The sequence below is a fragment of the Rhipicephalus microplus genome, chromosome X (genome assembly GCF_043290135.1).
Source record: "Rhipicephalus microplus isolate Deutch F79 chromosome X, USDA_Rmic, whole genome shotgun sequence".
NCBI classification, from domain to species: domain Eukaryota; kingdom Metazoa; phylum Arthropoda; class Arachnida; order Ixodida; family Ixodidae; genus Rhipicephalus; species Rhipicephalus microplus.
Window position 1 is genome coordinate 209,821,178 of NC_134710.1, and position 11,710 is coordinate 209,832,887.

The following is an 11,710-nucleotide window of genomic DNA, read 5'->3' on the forward strand; positions in this document are numbered from 1 at the left end:
GCAGCGAAGCGCGTCGGCATTTACACTCTTGCCGTCGAATGTCCTATTGTTATCGCTGGCGGTGGCGTAGGGTCCAGAATAATCTGTACCGTTCGCAGAGTGGGCGTGATCTTATCCAAATGATCTACTACAGTCCGGAAGCTTCTCGAAAACTGCAGGCACGGTTTGCGCTGAGAATCGTGTAGTGTTTTGGGACGATAACAAAACTTGGGAAATGGAACGTGGCATTGCCCCCCTCTGAAAAAGGCATCGTCCCGATGCTTTGATTGATATGTGGGGTTTAACGTCCCAAAACCACCATTTGATTATGAGAGACGCCGTATTGGAGGGCTCCGCAAATTTCGACCACCTGGGGCTCTTTAACGTGCACCCAAATCTGAGCACACGGGCGTACAACATTTCCGCCTCCATCGGAAATCCAGCCGGCGCAGCCGGGATTCGAACCCGCGATCTGCGGGTCAGCAGCCGAGTACCTTAGCCACTAGACCACCGCGGCGGGGCCGTCCCGATGCTTTAACTAAAGATGAAGGTACAACAATAATGCAAGAAAGTGCAGTGAATAAATTACGATACAACAAATACAAAAAAACACTGTTTCAGTTTGTTAACGCGCATGAAACGGCTTGAGGCGCGCGACATGGAGGACTTCAGGTTGCGATCGGCGTCGTTGAGAGTTCGTGATGCCGTCGGGGACAACCTCGCAATCACGTGCGCCGAGACGTCGAACCACTCTGTATGGTCCGAAGTACCGTCGCAGAAGCTTTTCACTTAGTCCACGTCGGCGTATCGGCGTCCACACCCAAACACGTTCACCGGGCTGGTATTCCACGAAGCGTCGTCGAAGATTGTAACGGCGGCTTTCGGTCGTCTGTTGATTCTTGTTACGGAGACGTGCGAGTTGTCGGGCTTCTTCGGCGCGTTGAAGGTACTCACTCACATCGAGGTTTTCTTCGTCGGTGACGTTGGGTAACATGGCATTGAGCGTCGTTGCCGGGCTCCTTCCGTAGACCAATTTGTATGGAGATATCTGCGTCGTCTCCTGCACCGCCGTGTTGTATGCGAAGGTCAAGTACGGAAGAATGGCGTCCCACGTCTTGTGTTCGACATTGACGAAAATTGACAGCATGTCGGCGATCGTCTTGTTAAGCCGCTCGGTGAGGCCGTTGGTCTGTGGGTGGTACGCTGTCGTCCGGTGGTGGTTTGTCTGGCTGTATGCCAAGATCGCTTGAGTTAAGTCGGCAGTAAATGCCGTTCCTCTGTCGGTGATAAGGACCTCCGGGGCGCCGTGACGTAGGACGATATTTTCGACGAAGAACTTAGCTACCTCGGATGCACTGACTTTTGGCAGGGCTTTTGTCTCGGCGTAGCGGGTAAGGTAGTCGGTAGCTACCACGATCCACTTGTTTCCGAAAGCCGACGTCGAGAACGGTCCCAGTAGGGCCATACCAATCTGCTGGAAAGGTCGGCAAGGTGGTTCAATTGGCTGCAGTAGTCCCGCTGGCCTTGTCGGCGGTGCCTTGCGTCGCAGACAGTCCCGGCATGTCCTCACATAACGAGTGACGGCGGCGGTAACACGTGGCTAGTAGTACCTTTCTTGTATCCTAGCGAGCGTGCGAGAAACACCGAGGTGCCCTGCCGTCGAATCGTCGTGCAGGGCTTGCAGGAGTTCTGGTCGCAGAGCTGAAGGCACCACAAGGAGGTACTTAGCTCGTAGCGGTAAAAAGTATTTTTTGTAGAAGACCGTTTCGTAGAAAGAACGACGCAAGTGCGCGCTTGAATACCTTCGGGACTTCGGCGGTCCTGCCTGCGAGGTATTCTATTAGGGCCTTAAGTTCCGGGTCGGCCCGCTGTCGTTCAGCGAAGTCGTCGGTAGTTATCGTTCCCAAGAAGTATTCGTCATCCGGGTCGTCGGGTAGTGGTTGGTCGACAGGCGCATGAGAGAGACAGTCGGCGTCGGAGTGTTTTTTGCCGGACTTGTAAATGAAGGTAATGCCATATTCTTGAAGTCTCAGGCTCTATCGTGCGAGGCGACCTGAAGGGTCCTTCAAGGTGGCTGGCCAACACAAGGCGTGGTGGTCGCTCACAACTTTGAAGGGCCTGCCGTAGAGGTAGGGGCGAAATTTCGGCGTAGCCCAGATGATGGCGAGTCACTCCTTTTCTGTTGTGGAATAATTTGCTTCTGCTTTGGATAGCGATCGGCTGGCGTAACTAATAACCCTTTAAGTCCGTCAGCCCTCTGCACAAGAACGGCGCCAAGACCTACGCTGCTTGCGTCAGTGTGAATTTCTGTCTCGGCGAATTCGTCGATATGGGCAAGTAACGGAGGCGTCTGGAGGCGATGTTTAAGCTCCTACATAGCGTGTTCCTGTGGCGTTTCCCACTTGAACTCTACGTCGGCCTTGGTAAGGTTAGTGAGAGGATCGGCGATGCGGGCGAAGTTTTTACGAACCGCCTATAATAGGCGCACAGGCCCAGAAATTGACGCACCGCCTTCTTGTCAGCGGCGGGAAGGTGGCGACGGCGGCTGTTTTCTGTGGATCGCGACGAACTCCAGTCTTGCTGATAACGTGCTCCAGAAACAAGAGCTCCTAGTACGCAAATCTGCACTTTTCTGGCTTCAGTGTGCGTGCGGACGTCTTGATGGCTTAAAGTACTGCTACAAGGCGCCGAAGATGCTCGTCGAAACTCGAAGAAAACACGACGATGTCGTCCAAGTACACAAGGCAAGTCTTCCACTTCAATCCTGCCAGTACTGTATCCATAACGCGTTGAAAAGTTGCAGGCGCTGAGCAAAGGCCGAAGGGCATAACCTTAAACACGAAAAGGCCGTCCGGTGTTATAAACGCCGTCTTCTCTCGGTCTCTTTCGTCGACTTCGATTTGCCAATAGCCAGTCTTGAGGTCCATTGACGAAAACTACTTGGCGTTAGGGAACCGATCAAGTTCGTCGTCTATTCGTGGGAGAGAATACACGTCCTTTCTTGTGATTTTGTTCAGGCGACGAGAATCGAGGCAGAAACGTAGGGTCCCATCCTTTTTCTTTACTAACACCACGGGGGATGCCCATGGACTCTTGGACAGCTGGATAATCTTATCCCGCAGCATTTAATCAATTTGTCTCTTCATGGCCTCACGTTCTCGCGTCGAAACCCTGTACGGACTCTGACGGAGTGGTCGGACATTTGCTTCGGTTATGATGCGATGTTTTTAGATTAGGGTCTGCCGAATTTTCGATGATGATGAAATGCAATCTTCGTATTGCAGGAGCAGGGCCAGGTTCCTCACCACTTTCGCAAGTGTGGTGCGCAATGAGAAGGCCGCAGCTCTCCTCAAAACCCGCATGCAGATGCCAAATGGAACGTGGCACTATGTTCATCCCACACACTCAGTTGGAGAAAAAATCTGATAACAGACCTTGTTTTTTCAGGTGCTATGTCGTCGTCGAACTAATTCTACGAGGGATGCTAAAGACAAAAAAAAACGAAGTCCTGCACGCATCTTACAACGGGGGAACGCTCTGTATGTCACGCAGAAGAAGGAGATCGTTTCGTCCGGCTCGCCGTTCGCTTGCTCTCGGGGTGTGGCCAAGAATTAAGTAGCTGTTGTTGGTTCATTGATCTATCATCGTTTCTTATACTGCAATAGTTGTTTGATAAGAGTTTTTTGTGTAATTCAGACAAGACAAGATGCCCTTTTCTTCGCCAGGGCCAAGGACTTTTCTTTGGTCTGCTTCTACGGATTCGAAGGAGGTGCCAGTGGATCTTTTCTTGAGCAATGGAATATCATCGGTTCCAGTGTCTCTAGTCCCGACCAATGATGGCATCATTCGGATGAAAAACCGAAAATCATTCAGGTGGAATTACGGTCAGTGACGGCCCATTTCCGGCCCATAACGGAGGTCCGCCAGTTCGGCAGAGGAGGCATACTGTGCTTTTAGCCAGAGCAGTTCTGTGTTCTAGGTCTACAAATGTGCTCGATGTTTGCATCCCAGCCGGTGAGCGCGTTCATACCTCCCCATTTAGCTTGTACCCGAGGCCAAGTGCGTGGCGTCGACGCCAACATGCCACCCTCCGAAGTACTAGAGCTGTTTTCGCCAGCAGGGGCTATTTCAGTCTATCGGTGTGGACTGGTGTATAAGAACAAATTACCAACTGAGTCTGTAATTGTGACTTTTGTGGAATCAGTCCGACCATCAGAAATTAAGGCTTGTCCTTTAATTTACAGAGTAGAGCCGCTCTTTCCTCGTCCGCTCCAATGCATAAAGTGTTGGCGTTATGGTCATACAATGAAAGGTTGTAGGTAAGCGGTCAGGTGTAAGGTATGCGGGGAAGGTCACAATTCTAGCGACTGTCAGAGTAATAAAGAAAAGTGTTGCCTATGTAACGAAGCTCATGCTGCCGATAGGTCTAGTTGTTCGGCAAAGGTACGTGAACTGAAATTGCTAGAGATAGTAGAACGAGGACGGTGTTCACGAAAGGAAGCAGCACTTGAAATACAAGAACGAACACAAGGCTACGCCAGTGATACAGCTCGTAATATGCCAACAATGGAAGCTCTCTCTGTCCCTATTGCGGAAGCGATTGAGAAGGCAGTGGAGAAGGCAATGGAGCGCATCGCTTGGAATCTTTGTGACTCCTTGGCCCAGATTCTATCAAACCAGATGGCTCAAATGTTGGGTACAGCTGAAAACAACCTCAGTGCACCACCTAACATTAGTGACTCCTCGGAGTTTGCAAAGGAGTATGACTCTCATACGCAACAGCAGGCTACGGAAGCTCTTCACATTCTTGACTCCCCTGAGATTTCAAAGAAGTATGGCTCCGATACGCCAAAGCAACCTATGGTAGCTGCAGATTCAGTAGAGGAAGGTAGCGTATCTCAATGCGAGCTTACCAGGAAAGTGGAGGACTCAGATGAAATGGAGACGGATCCTCGATCGCTAAAGCACTCAGATCCCCTTTGTACAAAAAAGGCATCGTACCTGTCAATTCAAAAACCAAAAAGTACCAGAAGAACACCCTGTCTAAAGCTGATTTTCTTACAGAAAATATTTAAAACAAGGCCATAACTGAGGCTAATTTAGAGCAACAATAGGGTCACTTAAAATCCTTCATTAGAAATGCCGATCTACTCACTCTGCAGCAACTGATCTAATATATTTGGCGTCGAAATTTTCTCCAGATGATATTGTACTACAAGAAACTTGGCTTTCAATGCATCAGTCTTTTCAATTAAATAGATTCAGATCTTTCTGTCTAGACCGTCCATCGAAAGGTGGAGGTTTGGCATTTTTTATCAAAAATAGAATAAGTCTCAAGGCGAAAATTGCGTATAAGCTCATGTCACCTGACAGTGAAATTCTTGCCTTAGAAATAACCTTACCAGGCTGCATGCTGATTTTTGGTGGTGAATGCATACTTTCCTAAAGGTGTAATAGATACTCGATGTTTAGACGCTGCAGTGACTTCTAGTTATCAAAATGAAATTCGAATCGGCGATTTCAATTCTCATCATGCGTGCTGGGGTTCCCGAACTGATCAGCGTGGTAAGAGATTGTGGGAGTGGACAGCGGATAATAACTTGAGTTGCCTGAGTTCAAGAACACCCACCTACATTAGTGATAGGTCTCGTTCAGCCTTAGATTTAGGTTTTGTGAGCTCATCACTCACTAGTTTGTCGTGGAGTGCGTGTGATTGTGCAACTAACAGCAATCATTTGCCTATGTTATTCGAGATTGCTTGCCAAGTTATAATGTCAGGCTCTCAGACTCGAGTATTTATTAATTACACCAAATTTAGGAAAAATTTAGAATCAGCTTTGACAACTCGTTCTGAAGCGCAAGGAGATACAAAAGCCATGAGACTAAGTGCACTGATCAAGAAAACATATAAAAAGGCAGAATTCGTTGTGGTATCCGCAAAGTGCACAACACATAGTTCGTGGTGGAACTCGGACTGTGCCCGGGATTTCCGACGACGAAAGGCAGCTAGCAAAAAACTTATGTAGAACCAGTGCCCCCAAAACTGGTCTGATTACAAGTATCACGCTGCAAGTTTTAAACGCACAGTCTCTTTAGCTAAGGAACAATATGATAGAAAACATTATGATCCCCTTTCAAAAGCTAGTAACAAAAAGGCGCTGTTCAGTTTCATGAGATCACGTAAAATGATGCCATCTCTAAATAATATAGGGTTTGAGATTATGTCCTCGGAAGAAACAAAAAAATTGTTAGAAATCATTGCTAAAGGCCAGGGGCCGAATTCACAAAGCTTTCTCTTTGGCTACGCATTTTCTTAGCCAAATATTCTCTTATCTGGAGGGATTACTATAGCGCGGGTATGAATTTAACTTATTCGGCACTTAAGAGGGCAAGGAGGACACACTATAGCCGATGAAACGACAAGGAAAGAAAGAAGTGTGTGCCGATAATATTGCTACGTAGCTGACGTATCAGCGGGGAAAAGACGACAACGAGGAAGTGGTCTGTCGGTTGCGCGTGCTGCTTCCATCTTAGTCGACGCCATACGCATCATTTTGAATATAAATTTTAAATAGACACACCTCGTGTCATTTTTACGTAAAATCTTTGTGGTGGAGGTGCGGGGTACTTCCCCGTCTTCATCACGAAGCTCCGCAACGGCCGCATCATCATAGGTCCAACCATGTCACAGGTTGAGCAACCATCGTCTTCGCCACCTGCCCCTACCGTGACTTCTGCATGCGTCGTTCTACCTCCTGCTCGGGATCCCGGTGTATTTTCTGGTCAGGATGGCGTTGACGTCGACAAATGGATCAACCGGTACGAACGGGTCAGCGCAAGCTATAGGTGGGACCCGACTCTTATGCTTGTCAATGTGCTTTTTTACCTCGATGGCCCACCGCGCGTGTGGTTCGAGACGCACGAAGCGGAGATTACGAGCTGGGACTCCTTTAAAGAAAAGATCCGCGACCTTTTTGGCGACACCATTGGGCGGCAGATCGCAGCGCGGAATCAACTGGCGGCCCGTGCACAGACGTCGACGGAGTCGTACGTCGCGTACATTCACGACGTCATCGCCCTATGCCACCAGATTGACGAGCACATGAGTGAGTCGGAGAAAGTGGCCCATGTGCTGAAAGGCATAGCAGACGACGCATTTAATCTACTAGTTTACAACAACGTTTCCACCGTCGACGCCATCATCAAAGAGTGCCGGCGGTTCGAAGAAGCCAAGAGCCGCCGTATTACTCAGCGATTCACCCGGCTGCCCAACACGGCCGCGACCTCATCGTGTGAAGCCGCCCGCCAGTCCCCCACGTATGACAACGTCACACGTATTGTTCGTCGGGAAATCGAAGCCGCCTGTCCGGCTCCTCTTCAGCCACCCGTTTTTGCAACGCTCGCCTCTGACCAACAACGGCCGTCAGTGGCCTTAATACAAGCTGTGGTGAGGCAGGAGTTTGCGAACCTCGGACTTCCCTCAGCATGTCCCCTGACTCGCCCTGAAGTCCCGTCCTACTCCCGAGGACACGCTCGCCGTTCACCTCCAACAATGCCCTTCCGTAACCCTTCGGAATGGCGAACGCCCGACGACCGACCTATTTGTTTTTCCTGCCACCAGCCTGGGCACGTTTCTCGCTATTGCCGCCGCCGTTGGTCAAACCAACCACGTCAGACTTTCTCTACGTCGGCGCTCATGCATCCGACGAGCCCTCGACGTTCAGACACCACACCCTTCAATTTCAATTCGTCGTCATCTTACGAGCCTTCCACTGACGCCCCTTTGCCCGGTCGCCGCTACCCTGACGCCCCTTCGTCTGGTCGCCGCAGCTCTCGCTCCCCGTCGCCGCTACGTCGCCAATCCCGCTCTCCGCCACCTCGGCGCTTTTCCTCGCCGAGCTTCTCTGGACGACCGCAGCAGAAAAACTAGATATTGCAGCCTATAGAGGTGAAGCTGCAATACCAATGACGACCGAAAATCCTCTACTGACACTTCCCACGCACCATAGCCTGCTTGAAGTACAAGTCGACCATGTTCCTGTGACCGCCCTCATTGACACAGGTGCGCACTTGTCTATTATGAGCGCTTCTCTACGCTGCCGCTTACAAAAGATTATGACGCCATCTACGACGCAGGCAATACGTGTTGCCGATGGCGGTACTGTACCAGTAATCGGAATGTGCACTGCTCGTGTCAGCATTGCCGGTCGTCACGCCGTGGTCCTTTTTGCCGTGCTAGCCTGCTGCCCTCATGACCTCATACTTGGCCTTGATTTCCTTTCGGCACACTCGGCCTTAATTGATTGTTCGTCTGGTACCCTCAGCCTTGATCTACCAATCTTTGCCGACTACTCTGCAAAGCCCACCAGCCGCTTGAGCCCAACCACTTTTGTTCGCCTGCCACCTCGAGCCGTCACGTATGTGTCTTTGTCATCGACCCCTCCCGTTCCTGACGGTGATTATATCGTTACGCCAATTACTGACGTTCGGCTGACGCGCAGTGTTACTGTGCCCTATACCATCGCGACCATAGCGGATAACTGTGTGTTACTTCCGCTCCTTAACTTTGGTTTCACCCCTCAAGTGTTGCCCTGCCAGATGTCTCTAGCCCAGCTAACTGCGGACGATGTCAATGTTGTCGCTGTATCTGCTCCTGATCGACGCGCAGTCTCACGGTCACCCAGCTCAGACGATGGTATATGTTTCGAAACATGATTGGATCGGAGCTGTCGCCTCACCAGGCCGACGCTCTCTGCCAAGTTTTGGCCTCATACAGTGACATTTTCGACACCGACGATCGTCCCTTGGGCCAGACTAAAATTGTCACTCACCGAATCAACACTGGTGACTCTGCGCCCATTCACCGTCGGCCGTACCACGTGTCAGCATCTGAGCGAGAAGTCATTCAGAAAGAAGTGGCCAAAATGCTTACGAAAAACGTAATCGAACCATCAACGAGCCCTTGGGCATCTCCCGTGGTATTAGTAAAAAAGAAAGACGGCTCATGGCGTTTCTGCGTTGATTATCGCCACCTCAAAAAAATTACCAAAAAAGACGTGTACCCTCTACCACGCATTGACGATGCCCTTGATTGCCTCCATGGCGCCACCTTCTTTTCATCTCTCGACCTCCGATCTGGCTACTGGCAAATTGCTGTAGATGACATGGACCGAAAAAAGACCGCCTTCGTTACCCCTGACGGCCTTTACCAATTCAAGGTCATGCCTTTCGGGCTCTGCAACGCTCCAGCGACCTTCGAGAGAATGATGGACACGCTCCTACAAGGATTTAAATGGTCGACATGTTTGTGTTACCTGGACGACGTCATCATTTTCTCACCTACCTTTGCAACCCACCTTGAACGCCTTTCGACCATTCTATCCATATTTCAACGGGCCGGCCTGCAGCTGAATTCCTCCAAGTGCCACTTCGGTCTTCGTCAGATTACCGTATTGGGTCACCTTGTTGACGCTGCCGGCGTACGGCCAGACCCGGCGAAAGTACGCGCTGTAACAAACTTCCCAGTCCCACGCTCTGTTCATGATGTTCGCAGTTTTGTGGGCCTCTGCTCCTACTTTCGCCGGTTCGTGAAAAACTTTGCGGCACTCGCACGGCCACTCACCGACCTTCTCAAACAAGACGTCCCAATTTCTTGGGGCCCTCCTCAAGCTGACGCCTTCTCTCAGCTAATCACCGCTCTAACGACACCTCCTATTCTTGCACATTTCGACCCCGATGCTCCCACAGAAGTGCGAACAGACGCGAGTGGTCACGGAATTGGTGCAGTTTTGGCGCAAATTCAGCGGGGCAACGACCATGTAATCGCGTACGCGAGCCGTCTGCTTTCTAAGTCTGAACGCAATTATTCTATAACAGAACGGGAATGTCTCGCTCTTGTTTGGGCGGTTTCGAAATTCCGTCCTTACTTGTATGGCCGCCCTTTCCGTGTAATCACAGATCACCACGCGCTGTGTTGGCTTTCTTCTCTGAAGGACCCCACTGGACGACCTGGTCGTTGGGCATTACGCCTACAGGACTATTCCTACTAGGTTGCTTATAAGTCTGGACGTCTCCATCTGGACGCAGATTGCTTATCCCGCTACCCTGTTGATCAGCCTGACGAACCAGACATCGAGCCTATAGCCTCAGCGTCATGTCAATGTCCCAGTTTTTTCAGATTGGTGATGAACAACGTCGTGATGCTTCTCTGCGACAACTTATTGACCGTCTCGAATCTACTCCGAACGACACGTCACTTCGCATGTACGTCCTCCTGAATGGCACGCTGTACCGTCGTAGCCTCTAGCCAGATGGCCCTGAGCTCCTTCTTGTCGTGCCGAAAAATTTGCGTTCAACCGTGCTGCACGAGCTTCACGATGAACCAACTGCTGGTCATCTGGGTGTATCTCGGACGTACGACCGCGTGCGTCGCCGCTTTTTTTGGCACGGTCTCGCCCGGTCCGTTCGCCGTTACGTGTCCTCCTGCGATAAATGCCAACGTAGGAAGCGACCTACTGCGCCCCCGGTTGGACTTCTTCAACCGATCTCCATCCCAACCGAACCTTTCTTCCGTGTTGGTATAGATCTTCTCGGTCCTTTTCCCTAGTCGAAATCGGGCAACAAGTGGGTCGCTGTTGCTATAGACTACGCGACTAGGTATGCCATCACTCGAGCGCTCCCCACCAGCACCGCTACTGACGTTGCGGACTTTTTGCTCCACGACGTCATCCTACAGCATGGCGCTCCTCGCCAATTACTCACAGATCGTGGCCGCGCATTTTTGTCCCGTGTGATCGACGATCTTCTGCGCTCTTCCTCGACGCACCACAAGCTGACCACCTCCTACCATCCCCAAACAAATGGCCTTACCGAACGGCTAAATCGGACCCTAACGGACATGCTCGCGATGTATGTGTCCTCCGACCACCATGACTGGGACCTGGCGCTACCTCACGTGACCTTCGCGTACAATTCTTCGCGCCACGACACCACTGGTTATTCACCCTTTTATTTGCTTTATGGCCGTGATCCGACGTTACCACTCGACACTTTACTTCCAACCACTACAACGCCGTCAACCGAATATGCACGCGACGCTATTGCTCGTGCCGACCACGCACGTCAGATCGCCCGCTCTAGACTTTCGGTTTCGCAAGCCACCCAGAAAGCCTTCTACGACAGCCGGCATGCTGACGTTCACTTCTCACCCGGTTCTCTTGTTCTCCTGTGGTGCCCTGTTCGTCGAGTTGGCTTATCAGAGAAGTTATTGTCTCGCTACATGGGTCCTTACCGTATCATCCGCCAGGTAACCGACGTCACCTATGAGATCATTCCTGCATCTGAGACCACAAGCCTGTCTGCAACCACACCCAGTGATGTTGTGCACGTCAGCAGGCTAAAACCTTACCACCTGCCTACTGAAGACCGTAGTTAATGTGCACCGAGAAGGCGCTTTTACCGCCGTGGGGGTAATGCTACGTAGCTGACGTATCAGCGGGGAAAAGACGACAACGAGGAAGTGGTCTGTCGGTTGCGCGTACTGCTTCCATCTTAGTCGACGCCATACGCATCATTTTGAATATAGATTTTAAAAAGACACACCTCGTGTCATTTTTACGTAACAATATCAAGGTAGCACGCAAAGCGTCTAGCATCGATAGTATACGTTGATAGCCAATGATTTGCTGCATCTAAGTTTCAGTTCCGCGAGCGTCTGCTACAGCGCTTACGG